This window comes from Lathyrus oleraceus, chromosome 3, assembly GCF_024323335.1.
Source record: "Lathyrus oleraceus cultivar Zhongwan6 chromosome 3, CAAS_Psat_ZW6_1.0, whole genome shotgun sequence".
NCBI classification, from domain to species: Eukaryota; Viridiplantae; Streptophyta; class Magnoliopsida; order Fabales; family Fabaceae; genus Lathyrus; species Lathyrus oleraceus.
This window is the reverse complement of record NC_066581.1, coordinates 317,834,030-317,857,573: the sequence shown is the minus strand read 5'-3', so window position 1 is coordinate 317,857,573 and position 23,544 is coordinate 317,834,030. Positions and strand designations below refer to the sequence as shown.

Sequence of the window (23,544 nt, the reverse complement as noted above, 5' to 3'; positions counted from 1 at the left end):
TGCTTAGTTATAATTTAATGCTAATGTAGATATTAAACCAGAATAGATTAAAAATTAGCATTAAAATAAAAACTAATATAAAAAACAGTCTGTTGGACTACCAAGAAAAAAAGAAAATTAAACCCAGCCGCTTGGCTGTTGGGTTTTTCAATGGGATATGAATTGAAAATATAAAAAACATTTATTAACTAAGACTTAGGAAGTTTAAACGTGTTTCAAAGATTTATTCTGTTTAAAATAAATTAAAAAAAAGAAAATTGGAATAGCGTAACAGAAGCCTTTCCTCGTTCTCTCCCAATCTCACTTTCTCAACTTCTCTCTAAACCTTGTTTCTCTCTCATCCAAACCCTCTCTCAAACGCGTTCACCTCTCTCAATCTCGTTCCCAATCGCTCACGTCTCACTCAATCACTCTGAATCATGCAAGAAATCATGGCTGAAACAAAAAAAAGAGCTCACCTCAGGCGGTGACGACGGCAACGATGAAGCTCAAACCTCCCTTCTTCGCCTCTTCAAAACAGGTTTGTTTTTTATTCCGGGATTAGGGTTTTCTTGTGGTGTTTTTGTTCCGCCTCTCAATTTTTTTTCCTCTCCCTCACTGATTCGCTTCCTCACTATTTGTCTTTCACGAATTAGGGTTTTCAGATTGGCATATGGAGTTCAAAAGAGTATCTCTGCAAAATCTCTTTTTGGGTTGTCAGGTTTTGGTCGCCCTACTTGATGTTTGGATTTGGAACAGGTAATCTGAGCATGTGCTTTCTTCTTCGTTTTTGTCTTAACTCTGTTTTGGGTATTTTTTTGAAATTTACTGCCTTGCTAATTGCTCTGTGTTACTGCAGTGAAAAAATATTGAAGATTCAAAGGTGGTTTCGGTTTTGATCACAGCTTTGGATTGCTATGGTTTGGGTTATGCAGGTCCACGGTTAACATGAATTATGGCGGTATGATTGGTTATGGACCAGGGGCATCACTTAACAGGAATGAATTGAGTTATTCTGTTAGGTTGAATCCTACTGAGAAAGGCGACATTGCTTTAATGTTCGGTGAGCTTTGGTTTGATGATGCATGCTGCCTGAACTGTTGCTGCTGTTTCTGTCACTACTCTGGCTACTTCCACCTGATAATTTTAGTGCGGCGAGTTCACCTTTCAGAACTTTTATGTCTTCTGCTGTTGCGACTGCATCCCATTCCTCTTCTGTGTTGGTAGTAGTAGACCGTGAGCTACCGTGAGATCCGCCAGGATGCAATGCCCTGATAGAACCGGGAAGATCGGGAGTGTTGGTGATGGATCAAACTGCTAGGTTCCTGGTGCATCACTTGGCAGATTGATATGGTATGTTCATGGTTTGCTGGCTTACTACAGGAGATAATGTTCATTGCTCTTGCTGGCAAGTTTTGACACACTGTTACATTTCAGGTTTGATTTTGACAAGCTTGGCAATGATGATATTTCCTGCTACTTATGACCTTAGTTTGTAAAGCCTTTCTTGATTCTGTTATATTGTTAATGGCTGGTATGCTAACACAATCCAGGGCAGGTTTTCATGATGTGCTGCAAGGAAATTCCATACTGACTTGGGAAGGTAGTAGCTAGCCCTTCTCAAATTAACCAATAGCTCATGCTCTTTGGATTATGGAAGCATCATTGGCCTGTTTCCAGTTGGTTTTGTAGGTTGTTGCAGGATGATGACAGGATGCAAGTGTAAGGCTTGTCATGGTAAGTTCAAGACCAAATCCAAGTGCATTCTTTTGTCCATTTGGTCAATGTATGCGTAGTATTTGATTGTATGACTATGATGAGTTGCTTCTGCAGCAGCTTGACAAGTAAGCTCTCGAGTTGGACATATGACAAGAACAAGAATTGGTGTCCGCTTTTGACCACGACCAATTGGCAGAGACTTCACAACAACTTCAATTGATGGAAGCAAAAAGGCAACTGTTTCTGTACTTGTTGAACACTGCAATAATTTCCTTTCTGGTTTCTTCCAAGAATTTTCACCATTTGCTCTTCATTTCCTTATTGTAACAAGAACACCATTTTCTTTATTTCAAGTACATGCTGAGTTGCCCGCCGAGAAGCTTTTAGGTAAACCAGATTTGGAGGTCTCATTGCACTTGATATGGTTCTGCGATGTGCTTGGAACTTCTCATATTTGGCAAGGCAGGTTTCCCGGTGCGCCGGCTAATGAACAGACTGTTTTATAAGGTTAGTATTGATCTGAGTTTTGACTTACTTCAATGGCGTGAATAGGCGCATGGTTGGATCAAAACCTTCATGGCTTATATCGTATATTGCAAGCTTGCTTTTATGAGTTTAAAACTTGAGTCCCTTTACCGATTTCAGGTGGTGTTGTAGCAGAAACATTCCAATTTGAAGTTTGGGCTGCGGCGGCCGGAAGAAGTCATAGACACGTTGGTGCCAAGACTAAGGTCGACCGTGTTGTTATACTGTAGTCAAATTGCTGCAGAATGCTCAATTTTACAAATCCAAATGGTATTCTGTCTCTGGAGGCTTCCTAATTAAAGATGTGGAGGTGTCTTAAAGTGATCAATTTTGATACAACCTTTGTAGAAAGCTCCATTTTTTCATTAGGTCTCAATGTTAGTGTTTGTAACAAAACTGCTTAAGGATTTGTAAAGACTTCCCAGTCCTTTACAGTTTGACAAGTTAAAATATCTTAAATGTTTCAATTTTCTAATTGATCTAGAAAACTTGCTTAAAGAACAATCCGTCAGCTTCAAGACACGCAGGTGTTTGAATTTTGAAATGATTGACAATTTATCCTCATTGAATTCTTCCTCACTGGAAGACAGTAAAATCAAAGTTCGCAGCCTACTTCCATCTAATGAGTCCAACAAATGAATTGCCTTGGATTCCAATGATACATGCATGAGTTTTTGTACACGGCTTTTTGTCTCACTGTCTAAGTAACAACAAACATTGCCAGCTACTTGCATTTCAAGATCATGCATTAAATCATGCATTTCGAAACTAACTATATCACCATCTTCACCCACTTTTGCATCTTGGCAAATGACCTCATCAAGAAAAACTTTACAAATTCTTCACCTGTGTCTTCCACGAGTTGCTTTTCATCCGAGCATCTTCCAATGAAAATATTGCATACTGCAACATTCATTACTAACCAGTGACTTGCTGAATCTTGCATGCTAATATTTGTAGGAGGCACCATATTTTGATTTAAAATGAGCTATGGATGGAAAATGGATCATGTTTGGTTATGAAATGGATATGGATTTTAGAAATAATCCGAGACTAATCAAAATGTCAATTAAAAAAAATCAAAAAAAAGCCAAATAAAACCAATTAAAATCAAATTAATCTATAATTTGTTAAAATTACTTTGATGTCAAATTCTAACATTTATTTGGAAATTAAAAATCAATTAGAATTTGAATCATTAGTAAAACACAATTAAGATTAAATTGAAATTTGGAATTAGACTTAATTTGAAATTAAAATTGAAAAAAAAATAAAAAAGTCAAATATTTAGAATCCATTTCATAATCAAAACACCATGATAAAGAAAAACTAAATAATGACCAATGTTTAAAAAATATGGATTTGGGAATGGATGATTGCCTTTGGTCATGAATGTATGCAAATGAACTTTAGGCCAAGTGCCAAATAAAAATGAAAAAATGGAAAAAATTCAGGACCAAAATCGGGGTATGACACATTGTATTTATCGTATAACCATGTTCCATCAATCTGAATAATAGGATTGTAGAATGCAAAACCTTTGATGCATGGGTCAAAGCCCAAAAGAGACGGCGAAAGATTATATTACCAGTAACACAGGTTCCGTCTGGCGTCATTGCTGTCAATGTCTCCATAATTGTCACAGTTCCTGGGACATATGTTTCGGTGGATGATAAATTCATTCTTGCGTTATACGAAAGATGGCGTCCCGAGACACACACATTCTGGTTTCCAACCGGTGAGTGTACCGTGACGTTAAAAGACGTCTACATTCTATTGGGACTGCCTATTGAAGGTAAAGTTGTAAATGGTAAAACCAACTATGTGAATTCAATTTGCATGGACCTCTTGGATACTGATTTGTTAGATGATAACTCAAGAGGTCAAGGTATACTCCTTTCACGCCTTAAGTCATATTATAACAGTTTACATTTAGATGAGCATTCTACCGAAGAGGCTCGAATAATAAAAACTAGGTGTTACATTATGCTTTTAATTGGTTTTTTTTCCCGAAGGTAGTGATTCTAGTATGCATATTATGTATTTACCTTTACTAAGACATGTAGATAAAATAGGAAGTTATAGTTAGGGATCCGCTTGTCTGACCTATCTTTATAGCTCTTTGTGTAAAAATTCACACAAAGACACATCTACCTTTTCTGGATATGCTGTTTTGCTCCAAGCATGGGGTTGGTCAAGACTACCGTCCCTAGCGCCCGTCAACAACAACCCTTTCACATTCCCGTATGCACAAAAGTAAGTTGTTTAAAATGCTATATATTTACTTACTTTAACGATTATCATCTCTAGCTAATATTTTTACCTTTATGGTGCAGATGGTCGACATGTGGTATGAGTTATAATAGATATCCTAGACACTGTATTACCCAGTATCGCAATCTCTTAGATCACCTTCGACCGACAAACGTATGGATAATAACCTCATAATTTCGTTATAATTTGTTAACTTCTTCTACCAAGTTTATAATCCAAGTTACTTTCACATTTCAGTTCATTTGGCGTCCATACCTAAATTTGGATCATGACCATGAAGTCAACAAAGAAGACGCAGCCGTATGGACTGCATGCACACTTCACAACAGTGATCGTGTGAAGTTGCAGTTCGATATGCTTCAACACATCCCAGATCCCCCAGCAAGCCTAGGAGAATGGCATTTGCGCAAAGTTAACGACCAATGGAACTTCAATCCATGGCAAAGCTTCTCAAGATCCGAGTGTCGCAAATGGAAGCACCGCCATGACCATGTGTTAACTGACGCAGTGATGCCAAATGAAGAAAAACCAAGTCGTACTTATATGGCTTAATACAGATCGGTTGGTTTTGAGTTCATCGCCGAGGATATGTACTTGTACAACCCACGCCAACAAACTTACACACCAGATCTAACCCCTAACAACATTGTCAGACCGGATACACACAACCCCCTGTCCGTCAAACTTTCCGTTCCACACACACACAAACATACAACCCAAACATGTCATACACCCAACCACAATACCAAGAGCATACCCCATACCACCACCAACAAATTGATCATCAACCAGAGACCCAACATCGCTTCGCACCCAACACATCACCCTACCAAAGTCGCCTTAGCCAGAACACTCAACGATCATTCAACACCAACCGTCCCTCCTCCTACCATATCCAAGAAGCCCAAACCTCGCAAAACTGAAACCTCCAACAACCCTATCTCTATTAAACACCCAAACAATCTTTCCAACCTTTCCTCGACGCATCATTCACATTCATGTCTCCCTTCAACCGTCTCGGTTGCCCAGCAATGAGTCAAACACAACCCAACTACTCTGGCATGGGTCATGAACTCAGCTATGGGGGTACACCTTCGATGCATACTGAAGACTATGTTGATTTGTGTGACTATCTCAACAGTTCATCTCCTGTAGTTGGTAGTGATGTTTCTGGCCCCTTAGATGCTCAAACACCAGTGGTGAATCATCAACGTGGGTTAGGGCCACGGGTTCGGGTAGCTAGGGGATGTGGGACCAGAGGTCGGTTAGGTGATCTCGGTCATCAACATTAGATTTTTTTGTGTAAACGAGAATTTAGCCCTCTTTGTTAAAAACAATTAAATGAATTAACTTTAAATGATGACGGTTTACTCCTTGGAAATATTAATACAAATATTTTTTTAATATTAAAATCAGTATATTAACAATAAAACAATATATTTTTACAGGTCATATATAAATATTTTTAATAATAAATTAGTTAGCGCAACCGTAAGCGAGTTTATTTTTTACTCGTCACTATATGTGATTCCAATTTTTAATGTCCCATGTTAGAACAAGTCTTTAAATTTTAAAGTTTAAAATTGGAACAAATATTAACTTTTACTCCCGACTTTCTTTTTAAATGTATTTTTTAATTTTTTATCGATACCAAACTAATCATTATTGTTATTTTTTCAACAACAATTTTTCTTTTACCTATAATATCCTTAATTATTTATTACTACATTCGTTTTACTTTTTCTCTCTATATAATAATTATCTTGGGATAATTTTGATAAAATGCAATTAATAATACCTTGAATTTTATAAGTGACACTTAAAAAGAAATATTTTTTTCTTAAAAAAAAAGAAACATTTAAAAAGGAAGGGATGGAATATATATAATCATTGCTATGCGACAATATGTTGCTTGAGAAAGCAATCATAATAGTACCACGATGATTAGAGCTGTCAAATAAGCCTTATATTTAAAAGCCCCAATTATTAAGCCCTATTAAAGCCCCAATATATTAAGCCCCTTATCATTGAGATTTATTTTAGGCCCTAAAATTTTAGGCCCTTTATATAATGCATTTTTTTTAGGCCCCATTGAGGGGCCTTATTTTATTCCCAAAATTTGGACTTGAGTTTGTAACAATTGTTCCTGTCAAATTCTCAACTGATACGGAGAGGCTTCAGCATATAAACAGTATACGTAAAGCTCCTGTTGGAGCTCAGATGAAGCGTGTTATTGATCTTCTTTATGAGGTACCAAATTGGTATAGATCATATACAAGTTGCAATCTTTATGTTGCGTGCGCTTTGTGGTCTTAATGTTGCAGAAAATTGTTGTGAAATTGTGCTATATATGCAGCTGTAAATGCAATTTTGGTGTTGTCACCAAGATATCAGAAACCTAGATATTAAGGTCACAATACAATATTTTATAGCATGTGAGAAGGGACTTAAGTTGTTTATGACCCTGTTTGGATAAACAACTTAATTAAATGTTTATCTTATGAGTACTTATGCATAAGCTATTTATATAACAAAATATAAAATAGTTGAATTATTTTTATATAGGCCATAAGTTGTTTTTATAAGCTATTCAGGTGAGCTTATGGAAATAAACTGAAAACAACTTGTAAACATCTTGTAAGTTGTTTTCTTAATTTTATCTCCATTTATTTAAAAATTGTTTTTTTATATTTTGAATTTATTTTATTTTGATTATCAAAATAAAGTTTTTTTATTTTTTGAATTTATTTTATTTTGTTTTTCAAAATTAAGTTTTTTTATTTTATTTGGGGCCTTATGGCCCTCTTTTAAATTTTGGGCCCATCTAACTTTAGGGCCTATGTATTTGAGGGCTTACTATTCTTTAATTTTTTTAGGCCCCCTTATTTTGGGGGTTGGGGCCTAAATTAATTGGCCCCTTAAATTGACAGCTCTAACGATGATGGCTATCTTTTGTTAAACTCCAATGAGAATGTGTGGAAAGAGGATGCCATACTGGCTGACTAGAGTCAAAATAGAACTGCTCTAAGACTTTAACTAAATTTAATGAGTATAATAAGTACTAAATCGATAGCTAAACTTAAGGGAATTCGAGTTAGTTTTAGGTTTGAAAATTAATTTCCTTAAAAATAGATTAATTCTTTTATTGGAAGGTTTTTTATACAGATTGGAAATGAAAGACCAACCGAAAAAGAGAGGTTTGTGTCTTTCTAGTAACGATGATCTGTGTGTCTTATGCTCTTAATCTTTCGAAAATATGGATCATCTCCTTTTTGTCTGTCCATTTGCTTCAAAAGTTTGGGATTTGGTGGGTGTTTGGTCTGGTTGGTATGTTTCTTTTTGCAGGAAACTCTTGGAACCATTTTATATCTTGGTGGCATTTATCTAATAGTTAAGGGAAGAAAGACAGTAAGATTGTAATTTGGTTGGCCTCTTGTGCTTAAGATAGGTGGTGTTGGTTGGGAATTTCTTATTTTTGTGTTATGTATTTGGGAAAGAGTACCCCTTGTACTCTATTTTAATGAAACTTTCTTTTATAAAAAAATAGATAAACACCACTTTGAAAATAAGACCAACCTTTCTATACATTAATTATTTATACTAATGCAAATCATTAATTTTTATTTGTATCTATCTCTTTTATAAATTGACACTAAATTTGTGGTGGTGTAGATCAAAATTATTTTATATATGTTCAAGGAATTGTAGATTAGAAGAAAATGTTAATCATCTATTTTTTAAATGCGATTTTTTTAGAGATATATAGTCCGCTATAATTAAATGGTTAGACGGTTCATGTATTCTTTATAATAAAGCATACCATCTTGCAAGTCAATTTTGCGGGACTCGTTTATTTCATAATGAGATTAGGAAAGCATTCATGTAATTTGGTCGACATACAACAAGTGTGTATAGAATGAAAAAAAAATCAGGTTATTTGGAATCCATCCAAACTTCTGTTGCACATAGCTTTGCAATCATCGAGATCAATTCTAACTGTTGCTCATATATAAGTGTGACTTTATGTCATATCAAGGTACAATTTATTACACATTTGTAAGTTCCTTCTCTCTAACTTCACTAACTTGAATGTTGGAGTGTTAACCTTGCATGTACACCCATTTCTCTGTCTATTGTAGACCTTCACCACTGTGCGAGAGACCTTCCATGGTGGACTTTGCCAACTTGCTATCAATTTTTTATCCAACATCAAAATAGTGGTGACATCTATGGCAATCGTCTTTTAATTCTTATGAAATTCCACGTATGACCTTTCCGATTTCCTCTATTACGCACAAAAACCATTTTTGTTAAATTATCTGGTTATCAATAACTTCTATAAATTTCAACATTGGTAGCGTCCAAAGTGATTTTATTCATAACACCTCGCAACACCATCGCACCAACCCTCCTTTTCACATATGTAGAATTATCTCTTCCATCTGAAGTACATGTTAAATATCTAGTAAACTCTCAAGTCATGTCATCATTTTCATTGTCGCGACTTAAGTTGTCAAACCTAGAAATGTCTCAAAACCTCCACAACCCTAGGCCACTTTTGGGATGCAAGGTATAAACCAATCTGGTCATGACTCAACAAGAGGCACCAGAAGACGTTTATCTAGGAACTATCCCCGACGTGGCTTCCCTCATACTCCACCTTCAGCAAGAAGAACACATATTTTTTGATTCTATCACGAGATGGTTATCCCTCTCCAAAGAAACTACGAAGAGAAAAATCTTGAAAATGGAAAAGGAAAAGGAGAATAGGGAGACATTGATGAATGAAAGGACCATCTTAGGTTTTAAAGACAATGAGAAAGCAGACATAACTCCCAAAGAGGTGTTTCAGTTGGTAATTACGGCTAGAATAGACAACTTTAAGGAATCAAGGATCTTGATTGATGAGGAAAGCTTCTACAACATTATGTGCGCCAAATGTTTTCAGAAGTTAGACTTGAAGAAGGAGAAGTTATCACCTTATATGGGCATTATTTTGCAAGCATTCTATGATTATGTAACCCACCCCTGGGGATCCATAAAACTTATGGTCACCATTAGAGAAAGAAGGGGTATGAGGATGGTAGACTTGCAATTCCTGGTGCTCCCGTGTAAGAGTGTTTACAACTTTATTTTTTAAGGCCCTTCTATGCAACCCTTGATATTATCACTTTCACCATCCAACTGAATATGAAATACCACAACATTCACGATGAATCTGTGATCATCTATGCCAACCTAACAAAAACTCATTAAGTACATGAAGTGATACTAAAGAACCATGCCATGACAATTGTCTAGCAGAAAAAAAGGGTGAAAAAATTCCATGCTTCCAAGTAGCGCCCCATGGACCTCAACATCATAGATTTTGACGTGCACCTAGAAGACGTCACTTTAGACTATGAGCATGGCCCCAGGGATCCCTCTTCATAGAAACTAGAATGAAGATTCCCAGGTTGGTCCCATATGGTGATTTCATTTTTGTCAAGATCGACGAAAACCCGACTATAACGATAAAGATTAGAGTCAACCCTCTTGCTTTTATAGAAATGGACTATATCAAGTGACTTAAGTGAAGGAGAATTGCGGTCCAAAACGCAGCGGAAATTAAAATTTCTCCTTTAGAGATCCTTACGAATGGTCATGATCAGTGATAGAATATTTACCTCTTGTGATGATCGAAACCTTTGGTGCAGATCTCTTGTGACGATCAAAACCTTTGATGCAAATCCACGAAGCGATCACGAACGTTGAATGATGACAACGTCTCTACTCAGTCCACACGAACGGGTTCCTTCAATCTCAGTGCTAGCTGGTACGAATGAAGGCTTTGAGTGAGAGAGAGAGAGAGAGTGAGAGAAAACGAAAATAATGCAACCGCCAACAATGCTTCTGCACAAGGGTTCTATTTATAGAACCACTTGTGTGGGCTTCAAGCTAAAAGCCCACTTAAGTGTATTTTGGCCCATATCTTATAATATGCCCAAAATCACTTAAGCTCATGGTACCTTACCATATTTCGTATTCTACTCAAGTACACCGTACCTTACGATGTTCTATAACTCACTTAAGGGCACCGTACCTTACGGTATTCCTTAGTTACTATATCTCTCATCAATCCGTCCTTTGTGTGTGACCCTGTAGGTTTTCGTGACGTTGGCAATTATACTAAATCACACATTTAATATAATAAACAGTGAGCGGTATCTAGCAACACATCACTGCTACCCAAGACACGAAAATGTCAAGTGATCTGACAAAACCTTCTGTGATAATACTTATGTGTATAATTACCCTTTTGCCCTTATGTCTATATTGAACACAAGGCATAGACCGTGTCATCCTTGTCCAGTTCAATATTGGTCCCATAGACATTTATCCTGTTATGCAGGATGGGCAAATTCCATCTAGGTCACTCATGTCCCTCAGCATGCTTTGTGGAGTACCCATCAACTGTCTTTATGGTTATCCAGTTACGGACAACGTTGGATCAGCAATAAAGCACTCGACTCTACATCTAGGATCCATAGTGGTTTCAGGTCGAAGAGTGGAATACACTATTATCACCATGAGAATAACTTATGACACCTTGCATAACTTTCTATATAGTATTCTCATAGCGGGTCAATCCGGTATAAATATTACTCCTAATATTCATACCTATGTTTAAGACTTGATAACTCTTTATCCATGATCCATGAGATGTGATCATCAGTCTACAAACATAATAGTCTCAATGCTTTAATGTTATCCCACTTCACATTAAAGCTCGACTACGGATACTTTAGGAATAGTGTCCTTATGTTTAATGTGTTCTCATGATTAAGTCACACTTAATACATTAAACGGACTATCTATTCCAGGGACTTTATTAATCAACCATAATAAAGAGAATGCCTTTTATTATTCGATACAAGTACCAAAATGTATTGGCCTCTAGGGCTTACACCAACAATCTCCCACTAGCACTAGAGCCAATCAGGCATACCCCGTATGCCCATTGATCTAGTATGGCCATCATGCTTCTGCTGCGCAAGAGGCTTTGTCAGTGGGTCAACTATATTGTCAAGTGTAGGTACTTTACATATTTTCACATCTCCTCTATCTATTATCTCTCGAATGAGATGATAACGCCTAAGTATGTGTTTGGATCGTTGGTGAGATCTAGGCTCCTTGGCTTGTGCGATAGCACCATTGTTATCATAATAGAGACCAATGGGATCCACAATGCTAGGGACTATGCCAAGTTCACTAATGAACTTTTTGATCCAAACAACTCCCTTTTCTGCATTTGAGGCAGCAATATACTCGGCCTCGGTTGTAGAATCAGCAACTGTATCTTGCTTTGAACTTTTCAAGCTCACAGCGCCACCATTTCAGCAAAACACATAACCATTGGAATCATTCATATTAAAGCGTCTCAGCACCTTGTCTATGTACTCTGACTTAGGCCAAGCATTTTATGATCTATCTCTATAGATTCTTATTCCTAATATATAGGCTGCTTCACCTAGGTCCTTCATAGATAAGCATTTCCCCACCCAAGACTTTGCTCGTTGCAGGGTAGGGATATCGTTTCCAATAAGTAATATGTCATCTACATATAATACCAGGAATACGATCATGCTCCCACTAACCTTCTTGTAGACACAAGGCTCATCTTCGTTCTTGATGAATCCATATTGTTTTACTGTTTCATCAAAACAAAGATTCCATGAGTAGGTCACAAGCTCATCTTGATCCATGAGTAATACATCACCTTGATCAGATATCCATATATCTCAGGTAGGTGACGTATCCTGCCTGACCTACGCTGGTCTTGTTCTACTTGAGCAGGTTGCTCTTACACAACTAATTGTGTTTCCTGCTCCAATTCCTCCATAGGTGTGTCGATGCTTTGTGATTCTTGAATTTCTTCAAGCTCTACTTTCCTCCCACTGGTTCCTTTGGAAATAAAGATCCTTTTCTAGGAAAACTCCAGTTCGAGCGACAAACACTTTGCCCTCAGAAGGATTGTAGAAGCAATACCCTTTTGTTTCTTTAGGATACCCCACAAATAAGCATTTGTCAGATTTGGGCTCAAGCTTAGTTGAAATTTGTCGTTTCAAATAAACCTCGCAACCCCAAATCTTTATGTAAGACATATGTGGTTTCTTACCACTCCATATCTCATATGGTGTCTTCTCAACCCTTTTGGATGGAATATAGTTAAAGTGTGTATGCTGCTGTCAATGTCCCCAAAAGGAGTTTGGAAGATCGGCGTGACTCATCATGGATCGGACCATGTCTAACAGGGTTCGATTTCTTCTCTCAGATGCACCATTCCATTGGGGTGTTCCAGGAGGAGTAAGTTGGGATAGGATCCCACACTCTTTCAGATGGATCAAACTCTAGGCTTAAATACTCACCACCTCGATCTGATCGAAGAGTTTTAATATTCTTACCTAGTTGGTTTTAACTCGTTAGGTTTCACCCTTTTAGTATTAATGTTATTAATAGGCATTTTGAGATCAAGGACATATAGTCCATTGCTCATTTGTGCAGTAGCATAGAATATATCATTCAAATAAATTGAGCAACAATTGTTCTTTATTATAAATGAAAAACCAAACTTGTCCAGACAAGAAATGGAAATAATATTCCTGCTAATTGCAGGTGTATAATAACAGTTCTCTAACTGAATTATAAAACCACTAGGTAAAGTCAATACATAAGATCCTACGGCTAAAGTAGCAACCTTTGCTCCAATGCCAACTCGTAGGTCAACTTCACCTTTTGCCAAATCTCTACTCCTTTTCAGCCCCTGCACATTTGTACAAATGTGAGAACCGCATCCAGTATCTAATACCCATGATGCAGAAGTAGATAAATTTATTTAATAACAAAAATACCTGAAGTTGAAGTCTCTACTCCATTCTTCGTATCTTCCAGGTACTTTGGGCAGTTTCTCTTCCAGTGTCCGGTCTTACCGCAATGGAAGCAGGTGCCTGCCTTTGCTATGCCTCCACTAGGCTTCAAAGCAGCAACGGTGGGTCTGGGTTTGGCAACTTCCTTGCCTTTCCCTTTATCACCCTGCTTGGTGGGCCTTTTGTTCTGTCTCTTTCCATTTCCGATCATCAGAATGGACTTCCCTTTTGACTTCAAATTCTGCTCGGCAGTTCTTAACATGGCGAGCAGTTCAGAAAGAGATTTGTCCATATCAATCATATTGAAATTTAGGACAAATTGACTGAAACTATCTGGCAACGATTGCAAGATCAAATCAGTCGCAAGTTCCTTTTCGAGGGGAAAACCCAATCTCTCAAGGTTTTCCACATACCCAATCATCTTGAGTACATGGGGACCTACAGGGGCTCCCTCAGCTAACTTGCTTTGGAAAAGGGCTTTTGAAACTTCAAACCTCTCATGCCTTGCTTGCTCTTGATAGAGCAGCTTCAGGTGTTCGATCATATCGAACGCTGACATGTTCTCATGTTGCTTTTGCAATTCTGAGTTCATGGTAGCCAGCATGAGACAAGCAGTTTCATTGGCATCATCGACATGCTTCTTATAAGCATCTCTTTCTGCCTTAGGTGCAGAACTAGGAGGTTCCTCTTCAGGAACAGGTGTCTCCAAGACATACAGCTTCTTATCATGTTTGAGGACAATCCTCAGGTTTCGGTGCCAATCCATAAAATTTGTCCCAGACAATTTTTCCTTGTCAAGGATTGATCGCAAGATGTTGTTAGAGGTGTTTGCTGTCATGGTTATCTACATAAGGATTAAGAAAGTTTAAGTATCATTGACATATTTAATTAGGCCTTTAATCAAATATGCTGCCACTATTTTACTCAAAACAAATGACCCTCATCATTTGATTCGGAAAATCCCGTTGGAAGATTTTCTAGTGGGTCGAGATCCATATTTCACTTCGTTCTAAGTCCGCGTAGGCGGATTACACAAAACTAGGTTATTTAGGTAGGAACTCCTTCCAATTGTATCTCATACAACTCTCGAAAATTTCAGTTGGGTGAATAACTCCTTATTCCAATCCATCATATGGATCATTCCCAACTCTTGCTTCTAAAACATATATGATATTATTATAATTAAGTTTGACCCATTGTCTTAGCAGTTGGATATTACAATTATCCCATCGCACCTTAACTAATACAAAACATGCACCTCACGTAGGGAAACCTACATTATTCGATACCAGTCTTGATGAATGCTAAAACTTGGAAATCAAACATATAATATTCTCATAATTTGTTTAGTTAAGTTTGACCCATTGTTTTAACAGTTGGATATTACAATTATCCCATCGCACCTTACTAATATATAGATCATGCACCTCGCGTAGGCGAAACCTACATTATCCATTACTAGTCTTGATGAGTGTTAAAACTTGGAAAGCATAAACTTAATATTTAGTTTGAGGGAATTGTAATTGTTATGATCTCACCGGCTTATTTATCATATAAATCGTCTCTCACATGCATCAACATACATTCACATGCATCAACATACATACACAATGAAACAGTTATGGCCCCTAGCGCAATTGTTCTCCCAAGCCAATGAGAGAACCTAAGCTAACCTAATAACGATCTAAGTTTCTCCAAGCAAGATCTTCAAGGTTGTCCTCCTTTAATATTGAATTCTTCTCTAAGCTTCTCCAAGCAAGATCTTCAAGATTGTCCTCTTTTGATATTGAAATCTTCTCTTTCTTCATAACATTGTCTTCTTCTCTTTATTCATAATATTACATTCCAGAAGAAACTCGTTTTACATACGAGGGTTTGAGATGAGAAAAGAAGTTACATTAAGAGATCAAAAGGAGAGGCACGACACGCAGGTCATATTTAAAAACCCAAAACAAAATAAAGGACAACTAAGGCCATAACTGATCACCACAAGGCAATAATAATAAACACATTGTTATTATTAAATTTTAATTCCTTTAATTAATTAAAACCAAATTAAATTTCGGCGACCGATCACACTACTAAGTGAAGGAGAATTGCGGTCCAAAACGCAGCGGAAATTAAAATTTCTCCTTTAGAGATCCTTACGAATGGTCATGATCAGTGATAGAATATTTACCTCTTGTGATGATCGAAACCTTTGGTGCAGATCTCTTGTGACGATCAAAACCTTTGATGCAAATCCACGAAGCGATCACGAACGTTGAATGATGACAACGTCTCTACTCAGTCCACACGAACGGGTTCCTTCAATCTCAGTGCTAGCTGGTACGAATGAAGGCTTTGAGTGAGAGAGAGAGAGAGTGAGAGAAAACGAAAATAATGCAACCGCCAACAATGCTTCTGCACAAGGGTTCTATTTATAGAACCACTTGTGTGGGCTTCAAGCTAAAAGCCCACTTAAGTGTATTTTGGCCCATATCTTATAATATGCCCAAAATCACTTAAGCTCATGGTACCTTACCATATTTCGTATTCTACTCAAGTACACCGTACCTTACGATGTTCTATAACTCACTTAAGGGCACCGTACCTTACGGTATTCCTTAGTTACTCTATCTCTCATCAATCCGTCCTTTGTGTGTGACCCTGTAGGTTTTCGTGACGTTGGCAATTATACTAAATCACACATTTAATATAATAAACAGTGAGCGGTATCTAGCAACACATCACTGCTACCCAAGACACGAAAATGTCAAGTGATCTGACAAAACCTTCTGTGATAATACTTATGTGTATAATTACCCTTTTGCCCTTATGTCTATATTGAACACAAGGCATAGACCGTGTCATCCTTGTCCAGTTCAATATTGGGCCCATAGACATTTATCCTGTTATGCAGGATGGGCAAATTCCATCTAGGTCACTCATGTCCCTCAGCATGCTTTGTGGAGTACCCATCAACTGTCTTTATGGTTATCCAGTTACGGACAACGTTGGATCAGCAATAAAGCACTCGACTCTACATCTAGGATCCATAGTGGTTTCAGGTCGAAGAGTGGAATACACTATTATCACCATGAGAATAACTTATGACACCTTGCATAACTTTCTATATAGTATTCTCATAGCGGGTCAATCCGGTATAAATATTACTCCTAATATTCATACCTATGTTTAAGACTTGATAACTCTTTATCCATGATCCATGAGATGTGATCATCAGTCTACAAACATAATAGTCTCAATGCTTTAATGTTATCCCACTTCACACTAAAGCTCGACTACGGATACTTTAGGAATAGTGTCCTTATGTTTAATGTGTTCTCATGATTAAGTCACACTTAATACATTAAACGGACTATCTATTCCAGGGACTTTATTAATCAACCATAATAAAGAGAATGCCTTTTATTATTCGATACAAGTACCAAAATGTATTGGCCTCTAGGGCTTACACCAACATTAAGACCAACACGAACCTATTTTCCGTCTCCCCATACAAGATGCTTGATAAGTTCCATACTTATGTAAAATACGTAGACACTTATTAACTTATTTTACAAGCAATAAATATAAAAAAATCCTCAATTTGTTTATAAAAAGTGATATAAGACATGTTTGGAATTTCCTAGCATGTACTAACTAAAGCGGGTAAAAAAGGACCAGAAAACCACGATTCAGCATGCAAAGACTAAACCATAGCAAAACCTTGAAAATCAAGGCTCGTTAGGCCAAGACATAGGCGCACTAAGCGAGCTCAGGAGGCCAGAAGGAACTTCCAAGTTAAAGTACCTCATGGTGAGTAAGGGTTTATGCGTTAATTGCAGAGGCGGTGTGACTAGCGAGGCAAGATAACTATCGCCACATGTTAGACAACTAGCATTATTTAATCTAGAGGAAAGCATACTCGCTAGGTGTATGGGTAGTACGCCTAGCGAGGCCCTTAAATCCACGCCTATGAATAGAGGTTTCCGATTTAGTTCAAAAGGAGTTTTGGTGGAGTGATAGGAGAATAAAAGAGGCAGATTAAAGGCAGGAGTGCTACTCAAGTTACAGGGCTAATAAGCTTCAAAGCTCAGTGTCGCAAGATTATCGAAAAAAACTACAATAAGTAAGTGTGGCTAAAAATCTCTTTGTTGGGGGTTATCTATAGTCATTATATTCATGTATTAAATATATCATGAATTTTTATGTAAGTTTACTCAAGCTTTAGTACTGATGACTCTTTAATCTTAATGTGTGTTTTTGATTTGTTACCTAAAACTTGTTTTCATGGTATGACTTGACATTTGAAAGGTTTTTGTGATTACTAGATCCAAGATAATCATTTATTTTATGTTAATGCATAAACATAGGGTTGTGTTCAATATTCAGACGTACTGTAGTGGGATTGTTATGGTGTCTTGCTACTTTAGAATTGTTAGATCGTAATGCTTTATGTTGGTTAATAGACTGAGATATTAGTTATTAGGTAATGAGAGTAACTGGTGGTAATATTAGTAATTAACTATAGGAGCATATTATTGACATATAGTTATGCATGATAAATACGTAATGATGAAATCTACCCTTAGCAAGTTTTCTTACCGTTAACACTGAAATCTCCATTTTATTTTATGTCATTTACTTTCACGCATAAAAAAAATATAAAATCTTTCTCTACTTAGAATCTTAAAAACTATTGAAAGGTCTTTGAAATTACCAGTCTTTATGAATACGATAATTATAAAACTCATTTTTTTGCTCAGCAAAAAAATGGAGCTTTTGTCAGGGAATTGTGCTAGATTTGATGACATTACATAGTTTTTATCATTTTAAGTCTTGTTTATAAATGTGTATATATGATAATATTTGTATATTTTGTCTATCGTCATTAACCATGTAGTGTTATATTTGTGAATATGATAAGTCACCATTTGTGTTAGTTTTAATGTTATTTGAATGCTAAAAGCAGGTGATTGTTATGAGTTTGGGCAGTAGTTTAAATGTAGTTCGGTAGATTTTTACAATAACTTGATCTGCTGAGGTTTTAATAATTCAAAGTTATTTTACATGCTTGAGGTAGTGTTTTATGTGTTTACATGGCTGAAAGGTAAAAAAGAGTTGAATCAAAACCAGACGATAATGCATGAGTAGGAGGAAAAATGAGAAGAAAAAATCAAGTTTCCTGCTCATACGCGTACGAGACCTCTCATACGCGTATGGGCACTCAGCCTCACCCCCTAGAATACGCGTAATAGTTTGAGGGGGTTAAAATCAAGTTGTTGATCATACGCATACGGGAAGGCTCATACGCGTATGAGGCCAGCCAACTAGGCCCTCTATATGCAGTAGAAGTCGTATGTGTATGGCTTCAGCTGGGTCATACGTCCTACCCTGGGACATACATGTATGAGTCAGTGTAAAAAGTGTCAATATGCATATAGGAGGAGGTCATAAGCATATGGCACGACCTAGATCTGAAAAAAACCTAGAATTTGTCTATTTAGTCGAAAAAATGCAAATGTCCAAGGGTTTGACGATTTTTTAGTACAAAGAACACATTTTGAAGGCTGGAGCACTAAAGAATTTATGGTGGATTAAGACTTTCATGAACTTATATGATTGAAGACCTCTTTTCTTCCATTGATTTGTAATCTCTACACCTTTTATTATGTTTTTCTTTATTGTTATGAGTAACTAAACCCTCTAATTCTATGGGGTGTCCCTGATTCAGATTTATGATGCAATTTTAGATTTTTAACTTGTAATGACTTTGATTTTATGATATTTGAATTATTTACAATTTGTGATTTATGCTTTCTCTTTCGAAAAAATTGAGATTGATTTGTGGTTAATATTTAGGTTGGACCGCTAGTGTTAACGCTTAATTGTGAGTAATTCATAGTAGATATCACCTAGGCCTAGAGATACCATGTGGAAACCGGAATATTCTTGATTAAAATAATGCTTAATTTTATTTTTAATTCATTATCGACATATGTATTAGTTTGAATGATTAAAGGTTTTCTCACTAAGGACTTAAGAGTAAACACCCTTAAGAACCAGAGGTCAATGTTATTGAATTAAGTTATGACAAGGTTAACTTATTGTTGTTGATGAATCCAATCATACACCTTCCATAGCATGTTCACTCATAATACTTTTAAATTATTCAACTTTTTTTTTACTTTATATTGCATGTTATTTTCTACTTTTCAAACCAACAATCCAAAACCCCCAAAGCTTTTGTTTAACTAATTTAGAACCATAACTTTTTATCTTCAAGCAGTCCATGAGATCAATACTTGGGAAAATGTTCCCATATTACTACATCGGAAGATTAGTGCACTTGTTAATTTATCAGTCAAGTTTTTGGCGTCGTTGCCGAGGAGTGTCAAAGATTATAGAGTTCACAGTTTTATTTTTTGTTAAAATTTTGTTGCTTGGCAACTAAAATCTTATTTCAGCATTTATTTTAGTTTTATTATTATTTGGTTACTACTAACATCTGTCTAATATTTGTATACAAGGAAATCCCTCAGTTGATTTTCCTTTTGACGCAAAACCAGAAAGAACATTGCACGCTCGAGTTAGACAAGCTAGACAAGTAAGACTGGCAGATAAAGAGGTAGACAACTTAGTTGAATCATATACAAAGTCGTACATAGAAGGAGAGGAACCGGTTATGGCTGAACCAACTGAAGAAAGACTTCTTGGGGACTATGAGAGAGCAAATTCTCCAGGAGGTAGTTTGACTATAGTTAACCAACCGGTAAATGTGGAAAATTTTCAGTTACATCCGACCATTATCCGACAACTTAAGAAGAGACCTCTTACAAGAAAAATTAATGAAGATGCAAATAAACATCTGCAAAGGTTTCTTACTATGAGTATTACTTTGAAGATAGATGGGCATTCTGAAGAAGCCAAAAAGTTAAAAATGTTTCTGTTTACCTTAGCTGAAGATGCAGAAGAATTGTTTTATTCGTTTCCTGCTGGAAGTATCACTAGTTGGGAAGAAGTGGAAACAAGTTTTCTTAATGAATATTTTCCCGCTTCTACTTTTCTCAGTGAAAGATATGATATTATTAATTTTAAATAGAAGGAGGGAGAATCATTGGGTGATGCATACGAGAGATTCAACACATTGTTGGTTGTTTGTCCTACTCATAATATAGATCAGACTGAATAGATGCAAATGTTTGTTAATGGCCTCAGGATGAAGAATAAACAACTAATCGATATAGATGTTGGTGGCTGATCTAACTTTACAACAGCCATCAGTATCAAGAAATAATAGAAGTCATTGCTGCAAATGAACATTTAAAGTTGTATGATAGGAGTGTAAGCAAGCCAGAAGGAAGAATTGATTTGAAACTAGCTGCTTGGAGTATAAAAATGGAAGACCAAGTTGCTGCCGAAGTTGAAAGAAGACTCAAGGAAATGAATATAGGTACCCAACATGTAGCTCAAGTTCAACTAGTTCAAGCTGTGAGTTATGAAATTTATGGTGGACCTCATTATGCCATGCATTATGTTGCAAATGTGCAACAAATTGAAGAAGTGAATTTTTTGAAGCAGAACAACCCTTACTCTAATACTATAATCCAGGTTGGAATAACCATCCAAACTTCTCCTGGAAAACCAACAAGGGAATGTTCAAAAGCAGGGTCTTATTCGGTATCAGAATCAACAACATTTTCCACCTCCGCAAAACTATCAGAATCAGTTCTAACAACAATATTAGCAACAAGCTCCTAAGAAGGCAGATTGGGAATTAGCCATTGAAAATATGGCAGCTCAAAATTCCCAATTTCAATAAGAGATAAGAAACAATCAAAGGAACATTACACCCTCTATTGAAAATTTGGAAGTTCATATGAGTCAGATAATACAACAAATATCAGTTACTCGGGCATAATGGTCTCTTCCTAGTGCAATAGTGACTAATCCAAGAGAACATAATAATGTGAGTGCGGTGACACTTAGAAGTGGTAAGTCAACTGAGAGCTTCAAAGACAAACCAGGTGAAGAAGACCATTTTCTAGAAGTGGACCTAGAAATTAAAGAGAACCATAAGGTTTTTGAAAAAGTAGTCACACAAAATGTGGTTGAGAAATAAAAACCAAAAGAGCCAAAGCCAACCATCAAACTCTCATATCCTACCAGAAATATGAAGAAAGATCAACATGAGAAAAAATTTGAGAAGTTTTTAGAGATGTTTAAGAAGCTTGAAATCAATATCCCATTCTCTGAGGCACTTGAGCAAATGCATATATATATATATGCCAAATTCATGAAAGATATCATCTCCAAAAAATGCACCATTAATATTGAACCTATACCTCTGATTGAAACTTGTAGTGTTATTTTGCAGGGTATGAAGATTCTGATAAAAAAGAAAGATAGGGGTTCGGTCACTATTCCATGAACAATTGGGGATAGAAAATTCAAGAAGGAATTGATTGATTTGGGAGCCAGTGTGAGTCTTATTGCTTTTCCCATCTATAGGAAGTTGAGGAATAGGTGTATTTCAGGATACCAGGATGACACTTCGGTTTGCTGATCACTCAATAAAAAGACCTTATGGAATAATAGAAGATGTTCTGGTGAAAATAGATAAGTTTGTGTTTCTTGTTCACTTTGTTATTCTTCAGATGCCTGAAGATGAAGAGATCCCTCAGATTCTAGGAAGACCTTTCTTAGAAACAGGGAGATGCATGATAGATATTAAGGAGGGAACCATGACCATCAAGGTTTATGATGAAGAGCTAAAAAATGATGTTAGGAATGCTATGAAGTACAAAGATAATAAGGGGACAAGTAGGTCAGTTGAAGTGTTAGACACAATGGTAGCTCAATTTGTTAAGAGCCAAATCCCCAAATTACCTTTGGAAAGAGTTCTTGGTTTGTCAGCCCAAGAAATAGAGAAAGAAGTGTTAGCCATGTTGGAAGCACAACCTTAATGGGCAAGATCAAAACCACACCAGTGGGAGGATTTCAGAGCTCCGTTGGAGCTGAGAGCAAAAAGGAATCTGAAACAGGTAGAGAATTGAAGCAGTTACTTGAGAATCTGGAGTATGTCTTTTTAGGCTCTAAGAAGAATTGTCCGGAAATAATAAGCTTCGGGCTACAAGAAAAAGAGGAAGAGAAATTGGTACAGGTACTGAAGAAATATAAAAGTGTTATGGGATGGACCATTGGAGACTTAAAAGGGATTATCCCCACATTATGAATGCATAAGATATTAATGGATGATGATCACAAACTAGTGGTATAATGTTAAATACCCAAAAGTGCTTATCTGAGCCATCAATTAAGGGTATCTTTCACTCTATTTCCTTGCTAGAATTGTCAAAACCACATTTGTTTTACATGAAATGCATTACATTGATAAACAAGCTTGGTGCCTTTGATTTGTGTGTTATTGTGCAGGAAAAAGGCATGAACTAATTGAAAATGAAGACACAAGAAAAGTGGCAAAGGAACCAATGAATACAAGCATTTCATCAGCCAGCTCGCTAGGCGAGGGCTGTGGCGAAGCACTGCTTCGCTAGGCGAATTCCAAGCGAAAAGCTCCAGTAAATTGTCAATAAATTCGCTAGGCGAGCTCCTAGCGAAGGTGGTAGCGAGTTCGTTCAGTTTTGGTGAAAAGCGCAGCCAGCACTCACTCGCTAGGCGAAGCTCTAGCGAGTCCCCAGCGAGCATTCCAGTAGCAAAACCTCTCAACCTCGCTGGGGCGAAGGTTGAAGCGTGTCCTTCGCTAGGCGAAGGTATGTTCGCTAGGCGAACATGACAGTTCAGCAGACCCTGTTTCTCTGGGCGCAGGTGCCTTATGTGCCCATATTAGACCCTCGCTAGGCGAGCCATTCTGCTCGCCTAGCGAGCATGACAGCCCAGCAGAGGTCTATAAGTAGCAGGTGCCACTTTTGAGCACCATACCTCATTTTTACCAACTTTTTCCACTTTTGTACTTTGAAGAGATATTTTACAGCATTGTTCTAGGGGATCTTTTATGCCCTAATTTTATTTTCTCATCATCTTAGAACCATCTTCTACAAAAAGAAGGTGGATTCCCATCCAACTTCGATTATCCGACTTGGATGTTGATCAACCTTCTTTCCTTACTTGCCGACCAAGCTACCATGAAAATGAG

The 23,544-nt window shown here is 36.9% G+C and overlaps 1 pseudogene; it reads left to right on the top strand.

Moving 5' to 3' along the window:
• Nucleotides 1-23,544, top strand: part of LOC127127371 (uncharacterized) — a 158,366-nt pseudogene that overhangs the window by 40,289 nt on the left and 94,533 nt on the right.